The following is an 11678-nucleotide window of genomic DNA, read 5'->3' as shown; positions in this document are numbered from 1 at the left end:
AGTTAAATTTCAGCAATGAGCACTAGGGGTGAAAGAGAAATTTTTCTACCATCTTCAAAATCCTTGAAAAAGTATCCCTATTAATACCTGGCCATTTCACTGTTCTGAGAAGGATAGCTAAGGTATGTCTTCAAAAGATCCTGTTACAGCACACAGGGATTCATCATTCAGCTCAGGGAGATCTGTAGCAGAATTAAACAGCATGGTGCATTAAACAGAAATGATCCTGAAAAAAAAAATGGTTGGCAATATACCAGAAGTACTTTACCTACACAAAAATCAGAGTAATGAAGGAATTTGCTGCCCAATAGCTATGACATTGCATCTTGCAGGCTAACCACCAGTGGTCCAGTTTAGTTTTGCTTAGACAAATGTTAGCTGAAAAGTAAAAGGTTTGCATCAGTTAAAACTTTGTGCAATGAACTGGCCAGAAGCTGGGAATTTATTTTTTTATTAATTATCAAGTGTAATAGCAGGATCTTAACACTATAAGAAGGATTTAAAACTGACTAGAACACAAGAGTGGGCTGGTTAATGGATGCTGTTCAAAACAGTGGTGGTGTGGGGCATTTGGAAAATTTTCAATACAAACTCTTCTCATCAAAATTAAGAAACCCAAATGTTCTTAAATACTTACTCAAGTCAAGCACAAAAACAACAACTAGGAAAAAGTAAATCAGCTTTTTAAAAGCATTTTAACTTTTCACAACTTCTCTAGAGAAAATTACAGAGCCACAGAAATACTTTCCCTAGTGATGACATGGGATAAATCTCCTATGTTATCAACCTGCACAGCAACTCAGGTTCTTGCTTAGGAGTACTTGAAGTACAGTGCTAACCAGCAGGACAAAACGTAATTCTACAACAAACCTGGCAATCTCTGAAAGAAAATGGCTATAGAATTTCACCCAGCAGGTACACATACCCATGGAGTGAAGGCACAGAGAGAAAACAGAATCAAATACCCAGGGGCTTCATAGTGAATGTCAGCTGAAGCTTCCTCCCCATCCCTCTGCACCCCGTATCTCTTTGTGTTCAAAAATCAACACAATCCAGAGTAATGCAGCCATTTGAGTGAATTAACACTATTTCTGACTCCCTAAGGAAGCTTTTACAGTTATACATGATGTAACAGCCTGACTAACAGAACTGCCCTGTTCTCCCAAGCAAGAGGATAAACTGAAGACAACCTTCCCCAGTACCAATGGGTGACAGGAGCTCCTGTTCGCAGCCACTGTTGTTGCTCTTACTTTTTTAGCCTGAAAAAAACGCTTGCTTGATCCTGGCTGCTACCTTCTCCTCAGTCCATTCTTTCCAAACCACTTCCCAAGCATCCCAGAGCTTCATCTTGATGCCAGAAACATCACTTTTCAAGATCCTTCCCAGCCAAAGAGGTAAAAGACATTTGCCCCCGTGTGCATGCTGGTGTCTCACAAACTTTGCATCTAAAGATGCTGACGAATATTATTCAGGAACATTTGCCCATGAAATACTGGTCTGGTACAACCACCAACATGCCACAGCCATGTTACAATTTCAAAAGACACCCTTAAAGCACAGAGGAAAGCCATATGATGAATTTCTGGATGTCCAGATGAAGAAAACAGTGGTGTTCTGAAGAACATTTGTACAGACTACAAGGACCGTCATTTGAGCTGCTTCTGTCAGTCATCCAGCAAGAGTGAGCATGGGCTGAGCTGCTGCACTTCCCCATGTACATTCACAGCAAAAATTTTCCTGTAAAAGGACCTTAAACCCCATGATGTGCTCAGCCCTCCCAACCAATGCAGCTGAAATTCCTCTCCCTGTAACACCCTACACCCTCAGGAAAGCCAGTTTTATTAAAAAACTGCGTGTACCCACTGTGTGGGTAGTCCAGAAAATCATTCATCTGTAAACAATTTAATTAGAAGCTTAACCTCAGAGTAATGTTCTAGTAAAATGGCAGCCCACAGCAAGAGAATATTAATGGCTCTTGTGTGTAAGCAGGGGAAATGCTTCAGTCTGGGCTCAGAGGAGAACCTTTGATACCTCACCACAGCCACCAATCCTTCGTATGCTCTACAAGTCATTTACTGACCTCTGCTTTTGTTCCTTCACCTGTAAAGAAGCCATAAAAACATTTAGTTACCTTGTAGAATTCTTGACTTGCAAAAAGGAAACCCACATATAATCAGAGAGTGTTATTCCTGTGACACACAATATATTCTCTGTTATTAGCAAACCCTTTTTAACCATACCATTCATGATGTGGTCGTTTAGCCTGGAGAAAAGAAGGCTGAGGGGAGACCTTATTGCCTGAAAACTACCTGAAAGGAGGTTGTAGCAAGGCGGGTGTCAGTCTCTTCTCCCACGTAACAAGTGATAGGACAACAGGAAATGGCCTCAAGTTGTACCAGGGGAGGCTTAGATTGGGTATTAGGAAAAATTTATTCATTGAAAAGGTTGTCAAACACTGGAACAGGCTGCCCAGGGAAGTGATGGAGTCACATTACCTGGAGGTATTTAAAAGACATGTAGACGTGGTGCTGAGGAACATGGTTTTGTGATGGACTTGGCAGTGTTGGGTTAACAGCTGGAGTTGATGATCTTAAAGGTCTTGTCCAACTCAAATGATTCTATAATGGTACCAATAGATGTAGGTAACAGCATTTGCCTTTTACTTCTTCAGAGACATTCTTAATGGGTTAACTTAGCTTACTCTTTGAATCATGATGTGACTGGAACTTGGGATGTGCATCAAAATTCCAAGATGGTTGGCTTACAGCACTCTGATGTCAACAAGTGTTGTTCACTACAGAACATAAGTGGATCATACAGGTAATGACCTGAAGAGAAGGAACATGGCTGAAAAATCAGGACACTTGGCAGTAATCTTCAATGCAAGACACACAGCTGGCTATTGTGCAGAGGAACAGCTTGACTGATAGATGGCCAGTGTATAATAACCACCATCATAGAGCAGCTGAGAGCAGGGGATGGAAACTCTGCATTCAGTCCTGCAGCAACAATGAAAAGGTGACTGCACTGTAGTTGTCCAAATGTCCCAAAAAGCAAGTGCTAAACTGACAACAGGTGATGCTTCAGACTGGCTAAAAGTAATTTTTTTAACTGTTGACCAATCAATTTGGTAAATAGTAGTCTATTTGAAATTCATGTGAGGGGAATCCTTGAGACTTTCAAGTTCTTCTGCTCATGCCACATCAACAGTGAACAGACCACACAGGGACTTCAGCCAACATCACAGGAACTAGAGCAAAGCTTTCACCATGACCTTCATCAGCACAACACCACCTGCTTTATGGGAGAACACAAGAAGAAGCACTGAGCCATTCAAAGCCCTGTCAATACCAGTCACATTCTTCATCAATACCATCGGCAGTCAGAGATGTCCAAAAGAGCAGGCAGCTGTGGAAGCAGCAAAGCCACCACATGGCTGTCTCAGGTCTAATTACCCCCATTAAGATTAAAACAAAACCAAAAGATCAGGCTCAGGGTAACAGTCACCCTTCAACCCTGTGCCACCTCCCATCTCAGCACCCATTTAGCAAACAAACACTGACAGAACATGCTTCACCAGAGAGCTGCCTGCCCTCCTCCCAGCCAGGGGCTGCTCAGACTTTTAGCCCCCTTCTTTGTTCACTGTACATGTGTTTACACTCTCACACTCCTGCTTTTCTCTCTGCTTTTTCTTACAAGCTCTGGTTCTTGTTTTGGAATGGTTAAAGCAATCTCAAATTATAGGAAATTAATTCATAAAGCTATTTAGGAGTTTGGTCCTTGCCTTCAGTGGCAACAGATCCAGAGCCAGGAACAGAAGTTACAGTCACTGATGAACAATGAGACAGAATCCCAGAATCTGAGCTCCCTATAATTGAACTACAAAGCTATAATAAATGCCTTAGTTGATGTCCCTAGCACTTGATAAATCCCAATATAGCAAGTCATTACACCAGTGCATGTTGGAAGGAAAACATGTTGATAGCTCAGCGAAGATAAGAAGAAAAATAACTTTTCAAGAAACTGAAAAAAGGATGGACCCAAGAACAGCTACAGTCCAGGAGTAAGATGATTTCAGAGATATCAAAAGATCATCTTTAAACATAAGCAGTACTGTCACAAACAGCCACGTGAAATGAGCCTTCTCAGCTCTGACACTGCCCATCAACCCAGTGCCTTAGAAAATATGTAATATGCTGACTGACACGAATTACACCTGGCAGTTAAATACATCACTACAAAGTACAAATGAATAATGGAGAAAGGATGCATGGAAAGAATAAACAGAGTTTAGCTGCTTGTGACTGTTACACTCAATTTAGTGCTACTCTCAGCTAGTAACTGGTGAATAGATGTCTGAATCAACTCAAATTCAGGACAACACGTAAACATTACCAGACATTTCATTAAGAAATGCAGGGTCTTCTCCTGCTTCTAGGAGGAAACAGGTTTTCACAGCCTTTCAGAGGTTTTAGTTCTAACCTGATGCTCTCAGAAAAAGCCCCACATTTCTGAAGAAGGGCTGGCAAATGTCTGTTCTTGTCAGAAACTAGATAGACCACTAGAAAATTTGAGCCTAAGCTTGTGAAAAAGGATTGAGTTTCTGGGAAGAAGACTCTTCTCACCTAAGATCAGCTGCATGTTTCCATCTAACTCCATGGAAAGAAACTGGTGGTGGCCAGGGAGTCATTCACCTGCCCTATTTTAGACCTGTGTGAATTGCATACTTCTCTCCTTGGGTTATAAAGGGAGAGAAAACTGATGAGCTCAGATTTAGTAGTTTTTGAGAATCACAAAGTGGAACAGATTAATTCTGTCCTAAAAAACAGTACTTCATCCCAGAATCATAACCCAATTTTCTCAGCATGCAACAGCAAGTGACTTGAATGTCCACTAAGGAACTGAGACTCAAAAGTGAGGACTGTTTTCCTTACATGAAAGCTGCCACCTTCAGAAGGAACAGCATTAAAGTCTCAAGAGGCATGCCAGGCTGCCATGTGTTTGCCTTCCTACTCAGAGCTCACCATTCCCATGGCAGTATCAGAGATCAGCTGGATTGAAGAAAAACAGTATCTGCTGTTAATTATTGCTGTAAAGGTCTAGCAGCATGCTGAGTGCATCTCTGACAGCATAAAAAACCGCTCAAAATTTTAAGTTTATTGGAGTTTTGCTCACAAAACCAAAAGTGCACTTCGAGCAAAGTCTTGAGAAGATTTCTCAAATGAGACGAAAACTTATTCTCAAAAAAAAGTTAAAACAAACAACAACAACAAAATAATAAGTGTGGAAAATAAATTTTTTTTTTTAAAAAGTGAGAAATCCTGGAAGTACTTGCCTGTAAGCCTAGAGGAAAGGGAAATCCCTACCAGAGGCAGCCACAGTGGAAATGTAGCTTAACAGTCACATCCAATTTATAATACTTATATTAGCATAACTTGGAAAAGAGTATATTCCGTTTGGGGTCTGAAATGCTTTCTTTTTCCACACTAAAAAGACTCCTCTCATGAAAAAGTGCTTAATCAAAAACGTTTTTTGGACTAACTTAATCTGGCTGAGAAAATGCCAAGCAGCTCAAAATGAATCCTCCTTAAGTCTTGTTCACTAAAGCAGTACCACTTTAGGACAGCCAGAGCTAACGAGATTCTGCTCAAGGACTGTGTCTTTGCCATGATCTAAGTGATCCCAGCTCAGCTCCCAGTTGTGCTGATCCAGAAATCATCCTCAGAGTTGATGCTGTTTGGATATGTAATTGAGAATTTCTGCAATGCCCAGAATGGAGTGAATGAGAAAAATGGATTATTCTAATTTATTTTAAACTTGTCTCATTTAAAGAAAGGTGGCTTTTGCTTTGATGTCCACATTGTATGTTTGCTCTTGCCTGCTGTGTTTGTTCTCCAGCTCCTGAGTGCTCTGCCTTCCTGCCTTATCATAAAACACAGTAACCAAACCATTTTCAATGCTGGGGGTTTTTTCCCTCCCCTCCAGTGAGCCCTTTTCTATTCTTTCATGCATTTAAAAAAAGAATAAGAATTAATTCAGGACATCTCATTTTGAGCAACAGCTACTTCAAGAAGCTACAGAACTTTCCCTCTGAAGGCACCAAAAGCCAAAACACAGTCCCTGAAAAAGACAACCTGTGAGCACCAACCCACAGGAGATGGTCAGAAGCTACCTGAGTGGCCTCAGTGGGCTGCTGATCTGCCTGGTGATTTCTGGCCACGGCTGAAGCAGATAAAAAGTAGCTGCAAAGAGGCAGATCTACTTCCACATAATTTATCATTCAAGCATAAAAGTTTCATGTACCTATTTGAACAATTAAAGTGTGCTCTTCGGAGCATAACTCGTTTTTGCTTCTGAAGACACAACAGCTCATGAATCAGTAAGTGGTACAGCCAGAACCCCAACATGCATTTAATCACGAGTTGCTTGTTTCTCTGTACACACCCAGGAGGAAGAAATAACTTTAATAATAGACACCATTAAAGAAAGATTTCAAGAAAATTAGGAACCTCGCACAAAACTCCCCGGGCTTCTGGGACAAATTTGCTCACAGCTGGAAGCCTGATATGTTTAAGGGTGGCTGATCCTACTCTAATACAATTTTTATAAGATTTTTGCAGTCCTGCTATAAAAGCCTGTGGCACAAATCATGACTGGAACAAGCAGACCTTCCCTTGAGAAAGAACTGAGTTGGCTTTGCTGCAATTTACTTAGTTTAATTTTTTGGATATTTATATCTGTGTGGTCTGATGGTAGTACTGAGCTGTTGCCCAATTACGTTTAGTCCCAGAAGAGGAAAGGGGAATTAATTTCAGTGTTACTTCATGTTATTAAGACTTTGGAGTACCCATGACCCAGTGTCTCTAGCTCACAGGATAGATTTAAATTACTATTCTGTGAAATAGAATTTTGAGACCCCACCTGGAATACTGTGTACAGTTCTGGTGCCCTCAGCACAAGAAAGATACAGACCTGTTGGAGAGGGTCCAGAGAAGGGCCATCAAGATGATCAGAGGGCTGGAGCACCTCAGCTATGAAGACAGGCTAAGAAAATTGGGGCTGTTCAGCCTAGAGAAGAGAAGGCTCCAGGGAGACCTTATAGCACCTTCCATTACCTGAAGGGGCTACAGGAAAGCTGGGGAGGGGCTTTTCATCAGAGAAGACAGTGCTAAGACAAGAGGTAATGGTTTTAAACTGAGAGAGGGGAGACTTAGGTCAGATATTAGGAAGAAATTCTTCACTATAAGGGTGGTGAAGAACTGGAATGGGCTGCCCAGGGAGATTGTTGATGCCCCATCCCTGGAGATTTTTAAAGCCAGGTTGGATGAGGTTTTGTGCAAACTGGTCTAGTGGTGGGGTTCCCTGCCCATGGCAGGTGGGTTGGAACTTGATGATCTTTAAGGTCCCTTCCAACCTTAATGATTCTATGAAAGATTTACTTTCTTTGTTTTTTATTACAAGCATACAGCCTAGACTATGAAAGAGAAATGTTTGGCTTTGCAAAAAAATTACACCACTAAACTTGTCATCTGCTGAGATTAACATTTGATTTTTCAGTGATGTTCTGCTGCTATGCAAACCACGATGGCAACTGCATCTAGCAGGGTATTTAATTCTGCTTTACAATTTCATTAACTTTGACCCATTTGGGAACACACAGCTTCAAAAGCCTGCATCTTGCCAAGTACTGGGAATTATATTCCTTGTTCTGAAAAATGACTATGCAAATAAACCATTTCTAGCAGAGTTTCCCAAAAAGTCTTCCTCTTTCCACTGAAAAGTTGGCATTTTGTCACAGCCAGTCTTTTCTGCTAATTTAATCATTTCATCAAAACATCCATGCAAGCTTCTCAGGTCCAAGATGGAAGAAAACTGGAGCAGGGGGAACGGAGAAAACACCACACGGACACAAAAGGAGGAAGAAGATTTTGACTAAAATTTCAAAGCAGCTTCTGCTTCAAGAGAAAGACAGAAGAGCTTTAATGTTCATGCAATGCACACAGCAGACTAGTTCCAGCTGCCAGGCCTTATTTGTGGCAGCACTCCAGAACAAATTGTTCAAGTTATAGTTCCGTAAAGCCATCCGGAGAAATGTAAAAGTCAAGCTGGGCTCTTTTTCCTTCTCACATGCTCCCATCAGGAAGAAAGATTCTCAGAGACAAATTAGAACCTAGAAACATCTCCGTAATGACAGCCTTACTGAGGTTACATGGTGGAAACTCATGCAAAATAGAGAAATGAAAACGGTAAGGGAAAAAAAAAGACCTGTTAACTATCAAAACCTGCAAAACTCAGCTCCTCCCACTACAGAACTGACCTGTATTCTGACAGATCTACAACTTACACATTTAGATATTATTTTGACATTAAGAACTGCAACACTGGCTTAAAAATTATAGTATTTTTTTAAAACCAACTGGCAAGACTTCATTTGCCATTGCTACCTGGCAGCCCAAGGTTCATGTTTCTGCAGTGACTACAGTCAGTACATTTTCCTAAAACATAAATCAAATTAATGTAAAAAAACAACAGGACAAAGATCTAGAGTCTCAAGAAAATAAAATAGCCTGTTATTTGAAATATTTGGCATAGCTCTGCCACTGAAAACACACAGGTTCAATTTATGCTGGTAAATTAAACTGTTCTGAGGAACATTCCCAAGCACTGGAGTGCCATCAGCTACACTGTTAAATTGTGAGCATGATCCATAGCATCATTTTTGGCCATGGTCAAATATCACTGAGCCAACTAATGGCAAAGCACAAATCAAGAAGTAACACAGTCCACAGAGACCAACTCTAAAAGCAGTCCACATGTGGTCACTTCATTGGCAAAGTCAGGAGAGTTTAGTAAGCACAGGCTGCTTCATGCAAGTGGGTCTCAAGTGCCAAAGAAGGATCTGGAGCACGTTGAGTTTACGAGCATTGCTACAACCGCTCAGAACAGCCATTGGAAGCAAGATGCAACAGTTTGAATTTAATGTAAGGTTTGATACTACCCTTCAGTAGAGCCATCCAAGTTCACAGAAAATTAAATGGCATTTAGTTTACTTGTAATTTGGCAGAAAGAAGCCTAAGTCTCCCACTGGGGATTCAACTAACAGTTCAATGCTATTTTGCTATTTCAAAAACGATCCTTAGTTACATTCTCATCCATTTTAAACAGCATCACCTTTGGTTTAACTTCATTACAACTAAACAACTGCAGTTCTTCAGAGAAGCGTTGACATAAGAGGTTCTTACGGTTCTTACAGTAAACCATTTTCAATTACACATAAATAAAATGTTTAGAACCTTGTACTTTGTAATATGTAACAATACATCACAAAGGCTCCATAGAACGGAGATGGAAGAGTTCAAATCATCTAGCTGAGATGTCTCTGGTGTGAAGGAGCACAAAAGAGAAGCAGGTTTAACAGTGCAAGGCTGTCTGCTGAAGCTTGTCTGTTTCACTTCCATAATACTCCAATTTAAGGGTTGTCCACTCAAGATCTGAGCTATTCTGACTACTGACCACATGATAAATTCAGGATGAGGAAAGGAAATGAGCATAATAATACAAAAACATTCCACTGGACAGTATCCTTTAATAACATTCCCCATGAGAGGTCACTAACTCCTTAAAACCAGTGAATTGCATATCCATGGACTGCATGTTACAGGAAAACAGTTTGTAATCCTCCTATTAATCCCTGGCATCAGAGCACACACAGTATAATTAGAAACTGCAGCAGAATAATTTGAAAACTTTATTCCACAGGGCCATCATTATATCCTAGCTGTAAGCCTTTAATTGCCAATATCATCTAATGCATTATAGACATACCATATGACTAGATGAACAAATGCACTAGAACACTCTGCAAGCAAGCCCCAGTGAAAGGGATAGCACAGCCAGTGATGCAGGCAATTAAACAAGGTGCACAATTAATAAGCAACAGAATACACAGCCTGGAAACATCAGGATTTCTACTCTCATGTATTTATTGTACCCATAGTTGGCTTTCTAGGGTACCTTAACTGGATGCCCAAAGTAAAACCACTGAAAGAAATCTGTCATAAATTGCCAGTTATGACAAGCAACCATGGAACAAGGGCAGAAACAGGTTTCTAGCAGTTCTTTGGGAAGATGTTACGAGTACTTAAACTGAAGTCGATGCTGACTCAGTCCAAAATGGAGTGAAACCACATATCACACAACCAAGTGCTTACTAAGGATAGCTCTTCTGTTTCTCTATTTATCTTCTCCACACCGATACTGTCAATGTTTTGGTTTTAACCTGTAAAAAAAGAAGCATGGAAACTGAAAGTTTCCTTAACCCTTTTGCTTATCTACAGCCTAAGAGTATATACAGTGTATGGGATCAGAAAATAAAACCTTAAAAGGAAACATAATTTGGAGCCTAGCCATTATTCTCAGGCAAATAATGCAGTGTTCAAGAATTTCTTCATTGATCTAAGAGTTACTTGTGCTTTTAACCAATGGTCCCTTCCAACCCTAGCCATTCTATGATGACTCTATGAAACAGTTCAAATGCAGATGGTGTAAGAGACTTCAAAAGTGGGAGAGAGCAATTCAACCTGATGAGAAGGTTCCTCAGCAGCTGGTCCTACCACAAGGTTAGCACCTTAGAGCCAGACATCAGTTGCCATGTTAAAAAGCCTGAGCCCTGCCACTTTAGTGAACTCTCAAGAAGGATAACAAACTTCCCTCTCCCCAAATGCATCCTGTTTCTGGATCCAAAGTGTTCCTAAACTCTTTGGTGCTCCAGAGAAAGGACAAGTATTAGGACACAGTCATGCCTAGTATTTCCTAGAAGGTGGCTTAGGTCCCTGCTTATAAACTAATTCCAGTCCCCCTAAGTGACTAGTGCAGATCAGAGGACCCTTATCACCCAGCTGCCAATTCTGGTGCTGCTCTATGGGCCAGGTAGGTGCCACCCACCTCAGCAACATATTTTCTCTTTTGACTACATCCTTATTGGAACTGACCCAAAGCATCTGTTTCCTGTACCAAACTACAGATTACCAGTGGAAATAGAATTACAAGCAACACAGGTTTGCTTTAAATGTCTCTTTCATATACAGTACCTAGCACTTGTCAAGGGCAGTGAACAATTCTTCCTTTGTAAAATTGGCTGCAACGCCTGTCATTACCCCCCAGGGTGCCAGCAAAACAAAAGCACAGCAAACTGCTGAAAAATTGCTTGAGATGAATGCAGCCTCCCAGTTAAATTACACTGCTCCTTTATTTACCGACATACAACAAACACAACAGAGCACCACTTCCTGAAGCAGGGATGCACATCATTGCACAGGCATCACAAACACAAGACAGGCATGATGGCAAATTCAAGATGTGTGGTGGGCAATATCCCTATAATATCCTCTATTCTCAAATCAACACCAGCTTTTGTTTCCCAGGCAGTCAAAGGGTTAAACACCTCCCCTTACTGGTGGCCCTGTCACTTCCTTCCACTAATAAGAGAGGAAGATAAATTAAAAGAGAGCAAAAATTCCTTTATAAGTGAATACTTAGAAAATCCCACCACAAGATGCCATGTTTGTTGGGAAATGGAAAATCTTTTAGAATAGCTGATGTAACTGGAAAGGTGGGAAAGGTGTAACAGACTCCCAGGACCACAGGCAAAGCAGCACCAAAAGTCAAGCTATACATAA

Source organism: Apus apus, chromosome 2, assembly GCF_020740795.1.
Source record: "Apus apus isolate bApuApu2 chromosome 2, bApuApu2.pri.cur, whole genome shotgun sequence".
Classification (NCBI taxonomy): Eukaryota; Metazoa; Chordata; class Aves; order Apodiformes; family Apodidae; genus Apus; species Apus apus.
The sequence above is the reverse complement of the archived record's forward strand: the minus strand, read 5'-3'. Positions refer to the sequence as shown.